Here is a 19,308-nt window from a genome sequence, read left to right on the forward strand (position 1 = left end):
GGGTGGGATAGGGAGGGTGGGAGGAAGGGAGACTCAAGAGGGAAGACATCTGGGGATATATGTATACGTATTCCTGATTAACTTTGTTATAATGCAGAAAATAACACACCATTGAAAAGCAATTATACTCCAATAAACATGTTAAAAGAAAAAAACAAGTTTTCTACTGTTTATTCTCTGTCTTCTTTTTCATCCTTCCAGAACACTCAACCTGCCATAATACCTTCACTGTCCAATATATACAACTTAACTGTCCAATTTGGTACTTTGACATGTTGCCCATGCATTTAGTAATAATCCTTTAATATCTTTCATAATTCTACCTGCAGTCTGAAGGAAGAACTTGTCTAGTAACTTTTCTTGGGCAAATAATCAGGAAGCCTCTGAGGAATGTGGTTTTATAATGGGAAAGGAAGAAGAAGAAGAAAATGTAGAGGAGAGGAAGAGAAAGAAGAGACACTTGAGACCTGAGAAACAGTCACCAGCTAAGCATGTGACAGAAGACCCGGACCTAATCTTTCCCTCCAGTTCAGCCACATCTTCACTACTATAAAATATTAAAATATTAAAATAAAGAGTAATAAAAATAAAATTACAGCATATAATATACAACTGGGAAAACATAAAGTTGTTCACAATGAACACATCTAATAAATGGCCAAGAAAAATCACTGCTTATATTTTGCTGTATTGAGTGTTAGAAGTTTTCTATTTTCATAAACCCACAGACATGCATACATGTCTTTCAGGTTACTGATTTGAGGTCTTTTATCTTTTGCAACATAGATGCCTCTAGTGGAAAATTGCTCTCTATATGCTGCATTACATTTATCCCTAAAGCTCTTCTATGTTTTCTTTGCATTTTCATTCATCCCAAAGTATTTTCTATTTATTTGTTATTTCTTCTTCGAGCCATTGTTTATTTGGAATGTGTTTCCAAACTCATAGATATCACAGAAACAGGGTAGAATGGTGGTCAGCAGGGGCTGAGGGGTTCGGCAAAAGAGGAGATGTTGGGCAATGGGTACAAGCCTGCAGTCATACGATGAAGAAGCTCTGGGGGTCTATGGAACATCATGGGGTGTCTAGTTAACAACACTTGGTTGTGTAGTTGAAACTTGCTCAGAAAATAGACCTTAAGCATTCTCATCACACAAACACACACACACACACAAATACACAGACATACACATATTTAAATGGTTAATGTTGAAGTGATTAATGTATTAAGTGACCGATGGTGGTAATCACTGCACAAAGTACACATATGTCAAATCATCCCATTATGCACTGTAAATATGTCCAATTTAATTTGTCAATTATACCTCAAAAATACCAGAAGGAAAAGATGAAAGAAGAACCATCATACAAAGCAGTAACGAAGTTTGAGAATCTTTGTGCTCCTTCTCCTCTTTGCCTCTCTTAGGCACAGATACTATTCTCTGAGAGAGTTTCCCCTATCAATTATTCTCTGTAGGTCTTGTATCCAACTCAAAGTGGACTGTCCCTTCTAGTCACCTATACTGACCACATCTGAAGTAGGTAGGGTGAAAAGTGGGGAAAGGAGGGCTGGAAAGTCGTAACAATTCTTGAAAAATCAGTCTTTTTCATTTTGGCACATAGTTTAATTAGTTGTCAATTCCCTCAGAAACTTATTAGGCACCCCACATAATTATATCCTCCAATCATATGTATGTCCCAGGGACCTCACTCAGGTCCTTTTCTGGAAGTAATTTTCTGGCCTGATAAATTGCTGCCTTGGTCCTGAACATAATTCAACTACAATGAGGCTCCCTGACACACAGATGGAAAGACTACAACTTCTGTCTCTTTCCTCTGTTGTTACAGTCAACTGAAATTGGACTTCAAGTTCAAAACCACTTCTAATCTCATATCTTACACTTTAGGGATTACAAGTGTTGAGTTTCCTAATTCAACAAGGTTTTGAATATCTTGGCAGTAATTTTTCTTTCTATTTTTCTTTTATTTCTGACCTGCCAACCAGAAGTTTTTCCTGACATATGTCTCTTGAAATACACTGGTCAAGTCAAGAAGTGACCAACATTTGGTCTGCCTCTCAGGATACCATGGACAACCATTACTGCAAACATTTTGCCATTGAATATAATGTATCACCACATTTATGGCTTCCAATATCAGATTCCTTGCCAACCACCTCCAGACTCTAAGCCAATGCCATAATTTTAAGATTAGTTACAGGAGGATCCCACCTCAAAGATTAATTTCTGTGTCAGGTCAAGTAACACTAGCTAGAGGAGAGACAACTCCCAAATATCAGTGTTGATTTCTCACTCAGGTACTAGTGTGATAAGGGTTGGGCAGTAATCTGGACATCTTCTTTTTTCCTGCAGTTCTGGCATCTTGGACTCCTTTACTTCCAGGACCACAAGAAGAGATATGCTTAAAGAACACAACCCTTTTCACAGCTTACTGGACCTGTAAGCTACGCACTTAGAAAACAAGCTGCATAGCAACAGTCATTTTGTAAATCTAGATAAACATTGGAAACCCCAGTGTACCTCACAAGTGGGGTCAAATCAGTCAGGAAAGTAATTTCAGACGTGAAAAAATATAATAAGAAATTGAGGTTCTTTAGTTTTGCCATAAGAAGAGCATGTTGTGCACATGGAGAGCAGGCAGCACTTTGCCAGGTAAGGACCCTTTAAACTTCGCATTATTTGTACTACCTATGAATACAGAACTACTATAATTTTATGCAGAATATCCCAATAATTTCCCAAAGCATTTAATGTGTCATATCACATTTTAAATACAGTTAAGTTGGAAAAGAAAAGGAACAGAGAATATGAAAGGGAATATAGTTTAAGAATCTCCGTATGTGCTGTACTAGGTATGTCTGAGCCTCTTTCCTGCTAGAGCAAACATGGTGATGGTGGTTATAGTGGTGACACTGATGATGACAGAGACAATGTTGATTGGCTACTCACAAAGTGCCAGTTATGTGCCCGGCATTGTGGCAACTGAATGACACACATTCATGTAAATTTTATGCCTAAGCAAGTAGGCACTGTAAAGGTGATTTTCCCCACATTTTAGTAAAGGGATTGAACTTCTGTGGCATTAAACAGTTTGTTCCTCAAATCAATCAAACAATAATTAAGAAAATAACCAGGATTTGAAATTATATACAAAAAATCATCAATGTCACTCTAAATTCAGATGAAAATGATAGTGAGGGCCTGAAAATTGGGATCGAAGAAGGATAGAAATCAACCAAAATTATGATGTGATATTACTAAAAGCAGGTTTTAATAGAAAGAAAGTATCTTTACCATCACACAAAAGGATTGCATTTTATTCAGGACATGGAGGATAAGTAACAATTGCTCATCTGGTAAAACCTGCCCAGGTGAGAGACAGACACAGAAGACAGCGAGAAAATCCTCAGAGGGCACCAAGGAGGAGAGATACAGCTTTTCCTCCTGAGGCTCTTGGGTGCTTTCTCAGGGACCTCCAAGGGGAAATGGTATAGTAGCTTCAGATAGGGAAACTCTGATTGTCAGGAATCACCATACGCACACTGCCAGCTGAAGGGTGGAAAATTTCTTCTGTATCCATGATGGGCTTTGAAAAAAAGATGAAGGTGGGGTTGTGGAACTAGATAAGCCGATTGTCCTAATCCTTTCCAGAGACAGACAAAACTTGAAGCTGTTACTTGTTCTTCGGTGGGCACTTCTGCTGGCATTGCTGGGGAGGTAACACAGGAGTGCATTTCTCAGTGCACTTTATAGGTGGGCAAGGGTCTGTACACTTGGTAGGTGAGCAAGGTTCAGGGCACTTAGCTGGGCACACTGGAGGTAGCTTGCACCGCTGCTTGCACTGCTGCTCTTGAGAAGACATCTTTCTGGAGTCTTTATATCTGAAAGAAAGTATATGACCATGTTCACAAGAAGGAATTCCTTCAGAAAGAAGAGCCAAAGCTTTTATAAGTCAAATAGACAGTATCTCTCCAATCTCAAAGTATGGGTTTTAATCTCTTTAATACATTTTAATGAATTTCTGACTTCTCTCTCATTCTTTAGCAAAACTATTCATCAGCCCAGAGACAACCTTCTCTTCTCATACAACATTTCCAAAAAAATATCTTTTTTTTTTTTTTTTTTTTTAGCGGTACGCGGGCCTCTCACTGTTGCGGCCTCTCCCGTTGCGGAGTACAGGCTCCGGACGCACAGGCTCAGCGGCCATGGCTTACAGGCCCAGCCGCTCCGCGGCATGTGGGATCCTCCCGGACTGGGGCACGAACCCGCGTCCCCTGCATCGGCAGGCTGGCTCTCAACAACTGCGCAACCAGGGAAGCCCCAAAATATCTTTTTTTAAAGGAAACAAGCAATGCTTTCTCTTTTTGTTTCTTTCTTCTTTTTTTCTTAATGAAAACGTCATCTACAAAACAAGGCCATCACAAATTTTAACATCCTGGGCAAGCTCACAAGAAATTTCTATCACCATTTTTTCTCATGAGGTCCCGACACGATTACTTATGCGCAAAGCAAAAGGCAATCAAGATGAATGTAAGGGCATCACACCTTCTAAGATTAATGCCTCTGAAATCACAGCAGAGGTCCAACAGAAAGGCACAGAAAAAGGTAAATACTTTACTCTTTATCCCTTCATGTCAAAATTTCCTCTTAACTTCTTTTTCAATAGAGGAATTCAAACTAGGTATCAGAAATCTAGTAAATACAATATAACATTGTGCCCAGATTCCAGGTTCCCATGCACTAAGTAGCATTATACCCATGATCAAAACTTTGGACCCATCAAATTTGCGGTCTCCAGCATAAACTCAACATTCGGGGGCCCGAGAACAAAGTTGCACTGAAGCATCAGACTCACCAGGTTCTCCAAAGTCAATCAGAACTCGAGTAGCAGGAGGATAGGTGCCCTGCAACAGAGGCCCTTTTTATTGGGGTTTCCTGTCCCACCCAGAGGGAAGCGGAGCTACCAAAACTGGCCTGGTTAAGTCATGTCCCAAACAAACGCAAATCCATCCATAACTGGCTTGGCAGGGACTCTGAAAACAGGAAGTGTCCTGCACCAGGATCTCCTCACTAGATTATGTTCTCATGACTCACAGAGTCCATGCCTTAGCTCTCCGTTTCAGCAGTTTATGGCAGTGGGAGGATTTTGAAGCTTCTCTAACTTGCAGACAAACGTTCCGTTTCTTGATTGGGGAAGATGACCCTTTTCTATCTTTCACCTTCCTTGACTTCTAAAAGTGCCTGCCTAGTTGCACTTGAACTGGTGGCCATTTTATTGTGCATACTGGTTTGAGAAAGGCCTGGCTACCTGGTGACACCATTCTCTTTATCTCAAGCCCCTCTTATAATGCATTTCCTCTTGATCCATGGCTTGCTAAGTGAAGTCTCTTCTCCTCTTCTAAAATGGACTGAGGGAAGGTTGCGGATCATCTCCGATGACTTCCCACCGTGATACTTAAATACGTTTAGTAAAGTGGTCACCTCTAGGGACCCCCTTTCACTGCTTTGCTCCTTCAAATTAAGAACATCCAGCAGTCACATTCTTATGAACTTTGTAAATCTGTTTCACTTCCGGCCACAAGGAATTCACTAGGAGCGTAGTTTCGTCTACCATAATTCCAATCAGCTGGCAGATCAGAAGCTAGACTTACAATACAAACCAAGCCTTTTACTCATACCTCCCAAACGTGACATAACACATGCTCTTACCTAACTTCTCCCAAAGGACCTCTTTGGATTTCTTCAACTTTTGAAGAAAGCTCAGAGGAGTGTTTAAATATTCTGGCTTCCTGTCCCTTTGAAATTTTTGGAAAACCCTATCTAATATGCAATGCCATTCAAGTAACTAATTTTATATGTATTTAATAGTTACGAATTATTTAAATACATGTTTTGTTTCACATCAAGTCTAGGGGTAAATTACAGAGAAAGTTGATATCCCATTATTAAAAATGCAGTCACTGAAGTTCATTGCCATTCATATACAACTTCTTAATGATTAATAATAAGTTTCTTAAAATTTTAACCTACGTTTTAAAATTTCCATTTTGCTCACTGTGGAACATATGTCAAATAAGCCTATTTCCTGCTCTACTTTCTTCATAGAATTTGTCGGTGTGCTGGAAGGAAGGTTTGGTGGTTAATTTATGGGTCAGCTTCCCTGGCATATGGTCCCCGGTTATCTGGTCAAACATTATTCTGGGTGTTTCTGAAATGATGCTTTTGCACGAGAGTATTATTTACATCAGTGGCCTGAGTAAAGGCGGTTGCCTTCTATAAGGTGGGAATTCCTCTTCCAATCCACTGACTGCCTCAATAGAACAAGGCTGACCGTCACCGAGGTAAAAGACGATTACCCTGTTGGATGGGCTTCCAGCAGGCTTTCAGCCCTGAAGATTATGAGTTTGCTAAACATTGTAAGCTCTCTCTCTCTCTCAATCTCTCTCTCTTTCTCTCTCTCTCACACTGTCTCTCACTTTCGGTAACACATTTCTCTCTCTCTCTCTCTCTCTCTCTCTTTCTGTATATATATATATATATATATATATATATATATATATATATATATATATATATATATATATATTTATACATTGCAATATTTAATTTGAATATTTCATCTGGCTTATCATGTACAAGATTACGTATGGTCAATTAAATTAAAACATTTCAAAGTTATTATAAAGTGAAGTTAAAGTAAAAAATACTACTGTTACATGACACCTCTGATGTGGAATTATGACAAATATAATGAACTTTTAGAAAATAACTGAAGTTCAGGAACCAGTGCCCTAGCATGTTCTCCAAATACCTTATTTCTACCTTTTCAGAGATTCAGCTGTCAAGAGTTCTTCTACAGTTCCTCTCTTCTCTCCTGGACCTGAGCACTACTCTTTTCTCTGCTGCCCCCTTGGGCACTGAAGCTTCTCGTGATGGGCCGTGGCTGGTGAAGGGCCCTGTCTGGTTTAGAAATAAAGTTGCAACTCTCACTTTATATTACTGTGGAATGTGGGAACACATGTTTCATGGAATCAGGGTGTCCCTCTCACCTGACATGAACACTGCCCTAGAGTGCCGTCGTGTGCTTAAAATTCCTTTATCAGGAAATAAATCCCTTGTATTCCATAAGTAAATATCAGGTTTCAATTGTGTGAAACCAAAAATAGATATAAGATACCATTTAAGACTCACAGCATCACATATAAGTGATTGAGAGTGGGGTCGGGAGTGGAGAGAAGATCAGAGCACTAAGGTCTGAAATCTAGATGAAATATGGACTTAGGGCTCACCTGAAATACTTGCTTTCTTCTGCTCTTTCCAAACATGTTTTATGGCTTTGAAGACAGTAATATGAAAAGGTTTTCACTGTTTATTCTCGGTCTTCCTTTTCAACCCTCCAGAACCCTCAACCTGCCATATTACCTTCACTGCCCCATATATACAACATAACTGTCCAAGTTGGTACTCTGACATGTTGCCCATGCATTTAGTAATAATCCTTTCCTATCTTTCATATTCTACCTGCAGTCTGAAGGAAGAACTGGCCTAGTAACGTGTCTTGGGCAATTAATCAGGAAGCTTCTTAGGAATGTCATTTTATAATGGAAAAGGAGGAAGAAGAGGAGAATGAAGAGGAGAGGAAGAGAAAGAGGAGACACTTGAGACTTGAGAAGAGTCACCAGATAAGCATGTGCCAGAAGACCAGGACCTAACCTTTCTCTCAAGCTCAGCCACATCTTCACTACTATAAACCATTTAAATATTATAATAAATGGCTATAAAAATGAAATTACAGTATATAATATATAATTGGGAAAACATAAAGTTGTTCAAAAATGAACACATCTAATAAACTGCCAAGAAAAATCACTGCTTATATTTTGCTCTATTTAGTGTTAGGTGTTTTCTCTTTTCATAAACCCACAGACATGCATACATGTCTTTCAGCTTACTGATCTGAAATCCTTTATCTTTTGCAACATAGATGCCTCCAGCCGTTAGTTGCTCTCTATGCACTGCATCACATTTATCCCTAAAGGTCTTCTACGTTTTATTTGCATTTTCATTCATCCCAAAGTATTTTCTATTTATTTGTTATTTCTTCTTCGAGCCATTGTTTATTTAGGAATGTGTTTCCAAACTCAAAGATGTCACAGAAACAGAGACTAGAGTGGTGGTCAGCAGGGGCTGAGGGGTTCGGCAAAAGAGGAGATGTTGGACAATGGGTACAAACCTGCATCATACGATGAAGAAGCTCTGGGAGTCTACGGAACATCATAGTGAGTCTAGTTAATAACACTCAGTTGTGTAGTTGAAACTTGCTCAGAAAATAGACCTTAAGCATTCTCATCACGCACACACACACACACACACACACACACACACACACACACAACTACACGGACATAGGCATATTTAAATAGTTAATGGTGAAGTGATTAATGTATTAAGTGACTGATGGTGGTAATCACTGCACAAAGTACACATATGTCAAATCATCTCATTATGCACCACAAATATATCCAGTTTAATTTGTCAATACGACCTCAATAATACAGGATGGAAAAGGTGAAAGAAAAACCATCCTACAAAACCGTAAGAAAGTTTCAGAATCTTTGTGTGCCTTGTCCTCCTTGCCTCTCTTAGGCTCTGATACTACTCTCTGAGAGAGCTTCCCTTAACAATTCTTCTCTGCGGGCCTTGTATCCACCTCACAGTGGATAATCCCTTCTAGTCACCTATACTGACCACATCCGAAGTAGGTAGTGTGGAAAGTGGGGAAAGGAGGGCTGGAAAGTCGTTACAATTCTTGAAAAATCAGTGTTTTTTGTTTTGGCACATACTTTATTTAGTTGTCAATTCCCTCAAAAACTTATTAGACACCCGACATAATTCATTCTTCCAATCATTTCTCTGTCCCAGGGACCTCACTCAGGTCCTCTTCTGGAAGTAATTTTCTGGCCTGATTAAATTCCTGCCTTGATCCCTGAACATAATTCAACTACCATGAGGCTCCCTGACACACAGGTGGATAGACTACCACTTCTGCCTCTTTTCTCTGTTGTTACAGTCAACTGAAATTGGACTTCAAGTTCAAAACCACTTCTAATCACATATCTTACATTTTAGGGCTTACAAGTGTTGAGTTTCCTAATTCATCAAGCTTCTGAATATCTGGGCTATTTTTTTCTTTCCATTTTTCTTTATTTCTGAGCTGCCAACCAGAAATTTTTTTCTGAACATACATTAATTGAAATACCCTGGTCAAATCAACAAGTGACCAATATTTGGTCTGCATCTCAGAATACCATGGACAACCATTACTGCAAACATTTTGCCATTGAATCAAATGTATCACCACATTTATGGATTCCAATATCAGATTCCTTGCCAACCACCTCCAGACTCTAAGCCAATGCCATAATTTTAAGATTTTTTTATAGAAGCCTCCCACCTCAAAGAGTAATTTCTGTGTCAGGTCAAATAACACTAGCTAGAGGAGAGACAACTCCCAAATATCAGTGTTGATTTCTCCCTCATGTAATAGTCTGCTAAGCGTTGGGCAGTAATCTGGACATCTTCTTTTTTCCTGCAGTTCTGGCATCTTGGACTCCTTTACTTCTAGGACCACAAGAAGAGATATGCTTAAAGAACACAACCCTTTTCACGGCTTACTGGATCTGTAAGCTATACACTTAGAAAACAAGCTGCATAGCAACAGTCATTTTGTAAATCTAGGTAAACATTGGAAACCCAAGTGTCCCCCCAAAGTGGGGTCAAATCGGTCAGGAAAGTAATTTCAGATGTGAGAAAATATAATAAGACACTGAGGTTGTTGAGTTTTGCAGTAAGAAGAACGTGTTGTGTACATGGAGAGCAGGCAGCACTTTGCCTGGCAAGGACCCTTTACACTTCCCTTTATTTGTACTACCCATGAATTCAGAACTACTATAATTTTATGCAGAATATCCCAATAATTTCCCAAAGCATTTAATGTGTCACATGATGTTATAAATACAGTTAAGTTGGAAAAGAAAAGGAACACAGAATATGAAAGTGTAATATACTTTAAGAATCTCCGTATGTGCTGTGCTCGGTATGTCTGAGCCTCTTTCCTGCTAGAGCAAACATGGTGATGGTGGTGACAGTGATGATGACAGAGATAATTATGACTTGCTACCTCACAAAGTGCTAATTATGTGCCCAGCATTGTGGCAACTGAATTACACACATTCATGTAAATTTTATGCCTAAGCCAGTTGGCACTGTAAAGGTGATTTTCCCCACATTTTAGTAAAGGGATTGAACTCTGAGGAGTTAAATAATTTGTTCCTCAAATCAATCAAGCAATAATTAAGAAAATAACCTGGATTTGAAATTATATACAAATAATCATCGATATAACTCAAAATTCACATAACACTGGTTGTGAGAGCCTGAAATTTGGATCGAAGAAGGATAGAAATCAACCAAAATTATGATATGATATTGCTAAAAGCAGGTTTTCAAAGAAACAAAATACTTTTACCATCACAAAAAAAATTGTATTTTATTCAGGAAATGGAGGATAAGTAACAATTGCTCATCTGGCAGAAACCGCTGCCTAGATGACAGACACACACAGAAGACAGTGGGAGAATCCTCAGAGGGCGCTCAGGAGGAGAGATGCTGCTCTTCCCTCTGAGGCTCTGGGATGCTTTTTCGGATACCTCCCAGAGGGAAGCAGCATAGCAGACTCAGATAGGAAACCTCTGACCGTCAGGAATCCCCACACGCACACTGCAGGCTGAAGAGTGGAAAGCTTCTCCTGTATCCATGATAGGCTTTGAAGAGAAGATGAAGATGGAGCTGTGGAACTAGATGAGCTGATTGTCCTTATCCTTTCCAGAGGCAGATAAAACCTGAAGCTGTTACTTGTCCTTGGGTGGGCACTTCTGCTGGCATTGCTGGGGAGGTGGCTCAGGAGTGCATTTCTCAGGGCACTTTATGGGTTGGCAAGGGTCTGTACCCTTTTTAGGTGAGCAAGGATCAGGGCACTTTGTTGGGCACACTGGAGGTATCTTGCACTGCTGCTTGCACTGCTGCTCTTGAGAAGACATCTTTCTGGAGTCTTAATATCTGAAAGAAAGTATATGACCATGTTCACCAGAAGGAATTCCTTCAGAGAGAAGACCCAAAGCTTTGACAACTCAAATAGACAGGATCTCTCCAATCTCTAAAAATGGGTGTTAATCTCTTTAATACCTTTTAATGAATTTCTGACTTCTCTCTCGTTCTTTAGCAAATCTATTCATCAGCCCAGAGACAACCTTCTCTTTTCTCATACAACATTTCCAAAGAAAATATCTTTTTTTAAAAGAAACCAGCAGTGTTTTCTCTTTTGGTTTCTTTGTTCTTCTTTTTTTAATGAAAACCTCATCTTTAAAAAAGGCCATCACAAGTTCTAAAATCCTGGGCAAACTCACAAGCAATTTCTATCACCATTTTTTCTCATGAGGTCCCGACACGATTACTTATGTACAAAGCAAAGGGCAATCAGGATGAATGTAAGGGCATCACACCTTCTAAGATTAATGCCTCTGAAATCACAGCAGAGGTCCAACAGAAAGGCACAGAAAAAGGTAAATACTTTACTCTTTATCCCTTCATGTCAAAATTTCCTTTTAATTTCTTGTTCAATAGAGGAATTCAAACTAGGTATCAGAAATCTAGTAAATACAATATAACATTGTGCCCAGATTCCAAGTTCCCATCCACTAAGTAACATTGTACCCTTGATCATAACTTTGGACCCATCAAATTTGCGGTCTCCAGCATAAACTCAACATTCGGGGGCCCGAGAACAAAGTTGAACTGAAGAATCATACTCACCAGGTTCGCCAAAGTCAATCAGAACTCGAGTAGCAGGAGGATAGCTGTCGTGCAGCAGAGGCCCTTTTTATTGGTGTTTGCTGCCCCACCCAGGGGGAAGCGGAGCTACCAAAACTGGACTGGTTCAGTCATTTCCCAACCAAATGCAAATCCATCCATAACTGGCTTGGCAGGGACTCTGAAAACAGGAAATGTCCTGCGCCAGGATCTCCTCACTAGATTATGTTCTCATGACTCACAGAGTCCCTGCCTTAGTTCTCCGTTTCAGTGGTTTATGGCAGTGGGAGGATTTTGAAGCTTCTCTAACTTGCAGACAAACGTTCCATTTCTTGATTGGGGAAGATGACCCTTTTCTATCTTTCACCTTCCTTGACTTCTAAAAGTGCCTGCCTAGTTGCACTTGAACTGGTGGCCATTTTATTGTGCATACTGGTTTGAGAAAGGCCTGGCTACCTGGTGACACCATTCTCTTTATCTCAAGCCCCTCTTATAATGCATTTCCTCTTGATCCATGGCTTGCTAAGTGAAGTCTCTTCTCCTCTTCTAAAATGGACTGAGGGAAGGTTGCGGATCATCTCTGATGACTTCCCACCGTGATACTGAAATACGTTTAGTAAAGTGGTCACCTCTAGGGACGCCCTTTCACTGTTTTGCTCCTTCAAATTAATAACATCCAGCAGTCACATTCTTATGAACTTTGTAAATCTGTTTCACTTCCGGCTACAAGGAATTCACTAGGAGCGTAGTTTCGTCTACCATAATTCCAATCAGCTGGCAGATCAGAACCTAGACTTACAATACAAACCAAGCCTTTTACTCATACCTCCCAAACGTGACATAACACATGCTCTTACCTTATTTCTCCCAAAGGACCTCTTTGGATTTCTTCAACTTTTGAAGAAAGCTCAGAGGAGTGTTTAAATATTCTGGCTTCCTTTCCCTTTGAAATTTTTGGAAAACTCTATCTAATATGCAATGCCATTCAGGTCACTAATTTTATATGTATTTAATAGTTACGAATTATTTAAATACATGTTTTGTTTCACATCAAGTCTAGGGGTAAATTCCAGAGAAAGTTGATATCCCATTATTAAAAATACAGTCACTGAGGTTCATTGCCATTCATATACAACTTCTTAATGATTAATAATAAGTTTGTTAAAATTTTAACCTACGTTTTACACTTTCCATTTTGCTCACTGTGGAACATATGTCAAATAAGCCTATTTCCTGCTCTACTTTCTTCATAGAATTTGTCGGTGTGCTGGAAGGAAGGTTTGGCGGTTAATTTATGGGTCAGCTTCCCTGGCATATGGTCCCCGGTTATCTGGTCAAACATTATTCTGGGTGTTTCTGTAAGGATGTTTTGCACGAGAGTATTATTTACAACAGTGGCCTGAGTAAAGGTGGTTGCCTTCTCTAAGCTGGGAATTGCTCTTCCAATCCACTGACCTCCTCAATAGAACAAGGCTGACCGTCACCAAGGTAAAAGACGATTACCCTGTTGGATGGGCTTCCAGCAGGCTTTCAGCTCTGCAGATTTTGAGTTTACCAAACTTTGTAATCTCTCTCTCTCTCTCAATCTCTCTCTCTCTCTCTCTCTCTTTCTCTCTCTCTCACACTGTCTCTCACTTTCGGTAACACATTTCTCTCTCTCTCTCTCTCTCTCTCTTTCTATATATATATATATATATATATATATATATATATATATATATATACCTTGCAATATTTAATTTGAATATTTCATCTGGCTTATCATGTACAAGATTACGTATGGTCAATTAAATTAAAACATTTCAAAGTTATTATAAAGTGAAGTTAAAGTAAAAAATACTACTGTTACATGACACCTCTGATGTGGAATTATGACAAATATAATGAACTTTTAGAAAATAACTGAAGTTCAGGAACCAGTGCCCTAGCATGTTCTCCAAATACCTTATTTCTACCTTTTCAGAGATTCAGCTGTCAAGAGTTCTTCTACAGTTCCTCTCTTCTCTCCTGGACCTGAGCACTACTCTTTTCTCTGCTGTCCCCTTGGGCACTGAAGCTTCTCGTGATGGGCCGTGGCTGGTGAAGGGCCCTGTCTGGTTTAGAAATAAAGTTGCAACTCTCACTTTATATTACTGTGGAATGTGGGAACACATGTTTCATGGAATCAGGATGTCCCTCTCACCTGACATGAACACTGCCCTAGAGTGCCGTCGTGTGCTTAAAATTCCTTTATCAGGAAATAAATCCCTTGTATTCCATAAGTAAATATCAGGTTTCAATTGTGTGAAACCAAAAATAGATATAAGATACCATTTAAGACTCACAGCATCACATATAAGTGATTGAGAGTGGGTTGGGAGTGGAGAGAAGATCAGAGCTCTAAGGTCTGAAATCTAGATGAAATATGGACTTAGGGCTCATATGAAATACTTGCTTTCTTCTGCTCTTTCCAAACATGTTTTATGGCTTTGAAGACAGTAATATGAAAAGGTTTTCACTGTTTATTCTCAGTCTTCCTTTTCAACCCTCCAGAACCCTCAACCTGCCATATTACCTTCACTGCCCCATATATACAACATAACCATCCAAGTTGGTACTCTGACATGTTGCCCATGCATTTAGTAATAATCCTTTCCTATCTTTCATATTCTACCTGCAGTCTGAAGGAAGAACTGGCCTAGTAATGTGTCTTGGGCAATTAATCAGGAAGCTTCTTAGGAATGTCATTTTATAATGGAAAAGGAGGAAGAAGAGGAGAATGAAGAGGAGAGGAAGAGAAAGAGGAGACACTTGAGACTTGAGAAGAGTCACCAGATAAGCATGTGCCAGAAGACCAGGACCTAACCTTTCTCTCAAGCTCAGCCACATCTTCACTACTATAAACCATTTAAATATTATAATAAATGGCTATAAAAATGAAATTACAATATATAATTGGGAAAACATAAAGTTGTTCAAAAATGAACACATCTAATAAACTGCCAAGAAAAATCACTGCTTATATTTTGCTCTATTTAGTGTTAGGTGTTTTCTCTTTTCATAAACCCACAGATATGCATACATGTCTTTCAGGTTACTGATCTGAGATCCTTTATCTTTTGCAACATAGATGCCTCCAGCCGTTAGTTGCTCTCTATGCACTGCATCACATTTATCCCTAAAGGTCTTCTATGCTTTATTTCCATTTTTATTCATCCCAAAGTATTTTCAATTTATTTGTTATTTCTTCTTCGAGCCATTGTTTATTTAAGAATGTGTTTCCAAACTCAAAGATGTCACAGAAACAGAGACTAGAATGGTGGTCAGCAGGGGCTGAGGGGTTCGGCAAAAGAGGAGATGTTGGACAATGGGTACAAACCTGCATCATACGATGAAGAAGCTCTGGGAGTCTACGGAACATCATAGTGAGTCTAGTTAATAACACTCAGTTGTGTAGTTGAAACTTGCTCAGAAAATAGACCCTAAGCATTCTCATCACGCACACACACACACACACACACACACACACACACACAATTACACGGACATAGGCATATTTAAATAGTTAATGGTGAAGTGATTAATGTATTAAGTGACTGATGGTGGTAATCACTGCACAAAGTACACATATGTCAAATCATCTCATTATGCACCACAAATATGTCCAGTTTAATTTGTCAATACGACCTCAATAATACCGGATGGAAAAGGTGAAAGAAAAACCATCCTACAAAACCGTAAGAAAGTTTCAGAATCTTTGTGTGCCTTGTCCTCCTTGCCTCTCTTAGGCTCTGATACTACTCTCTGAGAGAGCTTCCCTTAACAATTCTTCTCTGCGGGCTTTGTATCCACCTCACAGTGGATAATCCCTTCTAGTCACCTATACTGACCACATCCGAAGTAGGTAGTGTGGAAAGTGGGGAAAGGAGGGCTGGAAAGTCGTTACAATTCTTGAAAAATCAGTGTTTTTTGTTTTGGCACATACTTTATTTAGTTGTCAATTCCTCAAAAACTTATTAGACACCCGACATAATTCATTCTTCCAATCATTTCTCTGTCCCAGGGACCTCACTCAGGTCCTCTTCTGGAAGTAATTTTCTGGCCTGATTAAATTCCTGCCTTGATCCCTGAACATAATTCAACTACCATGAGGCTCCCTGACACACAGGTGGATAGACTACCACTTCTGCCTCTTTTCTCTGTTGTTACAGTCAACTGAAATTGGACTTCAAGTTCAAAACCACTTCTAATCACATATCTTACATTTTAGGACTTACAAGTGTTGAGTTTCCTAATTCATCAAGCTTCTGAATATCTGGGCTATTTTTTTCTTTCCATTTTTCTTTATTTCTGAACTGCCAACCAGAAATTTTTTTCTGAACATACATTAATTGAAATACCCTGGTCAAATCAACAAGTGACCAATATTTGGTCTGCATCTCAGAATACCATGGACAACCATTACTGCAAACATTTTGCCATTGAATCAAATGTATCACCACATTTATGGATTCCAATATCAGATTCCTTGCCAACCACCTCTAGACTCTAAGCCAATGCCATAATTTTAAGATTTTTTTATAGAAGCCTCCCACCTCAAAGAGTAATTTCTGTGTCAGGTCAAATAACACTAGCTAGAGGAGAGACAACTCCCAAATATCAGTGTTGATTTCTCCCTCATGTAATAGTCTGCTAAGCGTTGGGCAGTAATCTGGACATCTTCTTTTTTCCTGCAGTTCTGGCATCTTGGACTCCTTTACTTCTAGGACCACAAGAAGAGATATGCTTAAAGAACACAACCCTTTTCACGGCTTACTGGATCTGTAAGCTATACACTTAGAAAACAAGCTGCATAGCAACAGTCATTTTGTAAATCTAGGTAAACATTGGAAACCCAAGTGTCCCCCCAAAGTGGGGTCAAATCGGTCAGGAAAGTAATTTCAGACGTGAGAAAATATAATAAGACACTGAGGTTGTTGAGTTTTGCAGTAAGAAGAACGTGTTGTGTACATGGAGAGCAGGCAGCACTTTGCCTGGCAAGGACCCTTTACACTTCCCTTTATTTGTACTACCCATGAATTCAGAACTACTATAATTTTATGCAGAATATCCCAATAATTTCCCAAAGCATTTAATGTGTCACATGATGTTATAAATACGGTTAAGTTGGAAAAGAAGAGGAACACAGAATATGAAAGTGTAATATACTTTAAGAATCTCCGTATGTGCTGTGCTCGGTATGTCTGAGCCTCTTTCCTGCTAGAGCAAACATGGTGATGGTGGTGACAGTGATGATGACAGAGATAATGATGACTTGCCACCTCACAAAGTGCTAATTATGTGCCCAGCATTGTGGCAACTGAATTACACACATTCATGTAAATTTTATGCCTAAGCCAGTTGGCACTGTAAAGGTGATTTTCCCCACATTTTAGTAAAGGGATTGAACTTCTGAGGAGTTAAATAATTTGTTCCTCAAATCAATCAAGCAATAATTAAGAAAATAACCTGGATTTGAAATTATATACAAATAATCATCGATATAACTCAAAATTCACATAACACTGGTTGTGAGAGCCTGAAATTTGGATCGAAGAAGGATAGAAATCAACCAAAATTATGATATGATATTGCTAAAAGCAGGTTTTCAAAGAAACAAAATACTTTTACCATCACAAAAAAAATTGTATTTTATTCAGGAAATGGAGGATAAGTAACAATTGCTCATCTGGCAGAAACCGCTGCCTAGATGACAGACACACACAGAAGACAGTGGGAGAATCCTCAGAGGGCGCTCAGGAGGAGAGATACTGCTCTTCCCTCTGAGGCTCTGGGATGCTTTTTCGGATACCTCCCAGAGGGAAGCAGCATAGCAGACTCAGATAGGAAACCTCTGACCGTCAGGAATCCCCACACGCACACTGCAGGCTGAAGGGTGGAAAGCTTCTCCTGTATCCATGATAGGCTTTGAAGAGAAGATGAAGATGGAGCTGTGGAACTAGATGAGCTGATTGTCCTTATCCTTTCCAGAGGCAGATAAAACCTGAAGCTGTTACTTGTTCTTGGGTGGGCACTTCTGCTGGCATTGCTCGGGAGGTGGCACAGGAGTGCATTTCTCAGTGCACTTTATAGGTTGGCAAGGGTCTGTACCCTTTTTAGGTGAGCAAGGATCAGGGCACTTTGTTGGGCACACTGGAGGTATCTTGCACTGCTGCTTGCACTGCTGCTCTTGAGAAGACATCTTTCTGGAGTCTTAATATCTGAAAGAAAGTATATGACCATGTTCACCAGAAGGAATTCCTTCAGAGAGAAGACCCAAAGCTTTGACAACTCAAATAGACAGGATCTCTCCAATCTCTAAAAATGGGTGTTAATCTCTTTAATACCTTTTAATGAATTTCTGACTTCTCTCTCGTTCTTTAGCAAATCTATTCATCAGCCCAGAGACAACCTTCTCTTTTCTCATACAACATTTCCAAAGAAAATATCTTTTTTTAAAAGAAACCAGCAGTGTTTTCTCTTTTGGTTTCTTTGTTCTTCTTTTTTTAATGAAAACCTCATCTTTAAAAAAGGCCATCACAAGTTCTAAAATCCTGGGCAAACTCACAAGCAATTTCTATCACCATTTTTTCTCATGAGGTCCCGACACGATTACTTATGTACAAAGCAAAGGGCAATCAGGATGAATGTAAGGGCATCACACCTTCTAAGATTAATGCCTCTGAAATCACAGCAGAGGTCCAACAGAAAGGCACAGAAAAAGGTAAATACTTTACTCTTTATCCCTTCATGTCAAAATTTCCTTTTAATTTCTTGTTCAATAGAGGAATTCAAACTAGGTATCAGAAATCTAGTAAATACAATATAACATTGTGCCCAGATTCCAAGTTCCCATCCACTAAGTAACATTGTACCCTTGATCATAACTTTGGACCCATCAAATTTGCGGTCTCCAGCATAAACTCAACATTCGGGGGCCCGAGAACAAAGTTGAACTGAAGAATCATACTCACCAGGTTCGCCAAAGTCAATCAGAACTCGAGTAGCAGGAGGATAGCTGTCGTGCAGCAGAGGCCCTTTTTATTGGTGTTTGCTGCCCCACCCAGGGGGAAGCGGAGCTACCAAAACTGGACTGGTTCAGTCATTTCCCAACCAAATGCAAATCCATCCATAACTGGCTTGGCAGGGACTCTGAAAACAGGAAATGTCCTGCGCCAGGATCTCCTCACTAGATTATGTTCTCATGACTCACAGAGTCCCTGCCTTAGTTCTCCGTTTCAGTGGTTTATGGCAGTGGGAGGATTTTGAAGCTTCTCTAACTTGCAGACAAACGTTCCATTTCTTGATTGGGGAAGATGACCCTTTTCTATCTTTCACCTTCCTTGACTTCTAAAAGTGCCTGCCTAGTTGCACTTGAACTGGTGGCCATTTTATTGTGCAT

At 39.5% G+C, this 19,308-nt stretch overlaps 2 long non-coding RNA genes across 2 annotated transcripts; both read right to left on the minus strand.

Moving 5' to 3' along the window:
• Nucleotides 1–10,542: 10,542 nt before the first annotated feature.
• LOC132422616 (uncharacterized) lies at nt 10,543–12,057 on the minus strand. The gene is made up of 2 exons (XR_009518858.1): nt 11,892–12,057; nt 10,543–11,138 (listed from the first exon to the last, which is right to left on the minus strand). It is a non-coding gene; the product is annotated as an uncharacterized lncRNA (long non-coding RNA).
• Nucleotides 12,058–17,531: 5,474 nt separating this feature from the next.
• Nucleotides 17,532–19,046, minus strand: LOC132422621 (uncharacterized). Its single transcript, XR_009518859.1, has 2 exons — nt 18,881–19,046; nt 17,532–18,127 (listed from the first exon to the last, which is right to left on the minus strand). It is a non-coding gene; the product is annotated as an uncharacterized lncRNA (long non-coding RNA).
• Between the last annotated feature and the right edge of the window lie 262 nt (nt 19,047–19,308).

Source organism: Delphinus delphis, chromosome 1 (genome assembly GCF_949987515.2).
Source record: "Delphinus delphis chromosome 1, mDelDel1.2, whole genome shotgun sequence".
NCBI lineage: Eukaryota > Metazoa > Chordata > Mammalia > Artiodactyla > Delphinidae > Delphinus > Delphinus delphis.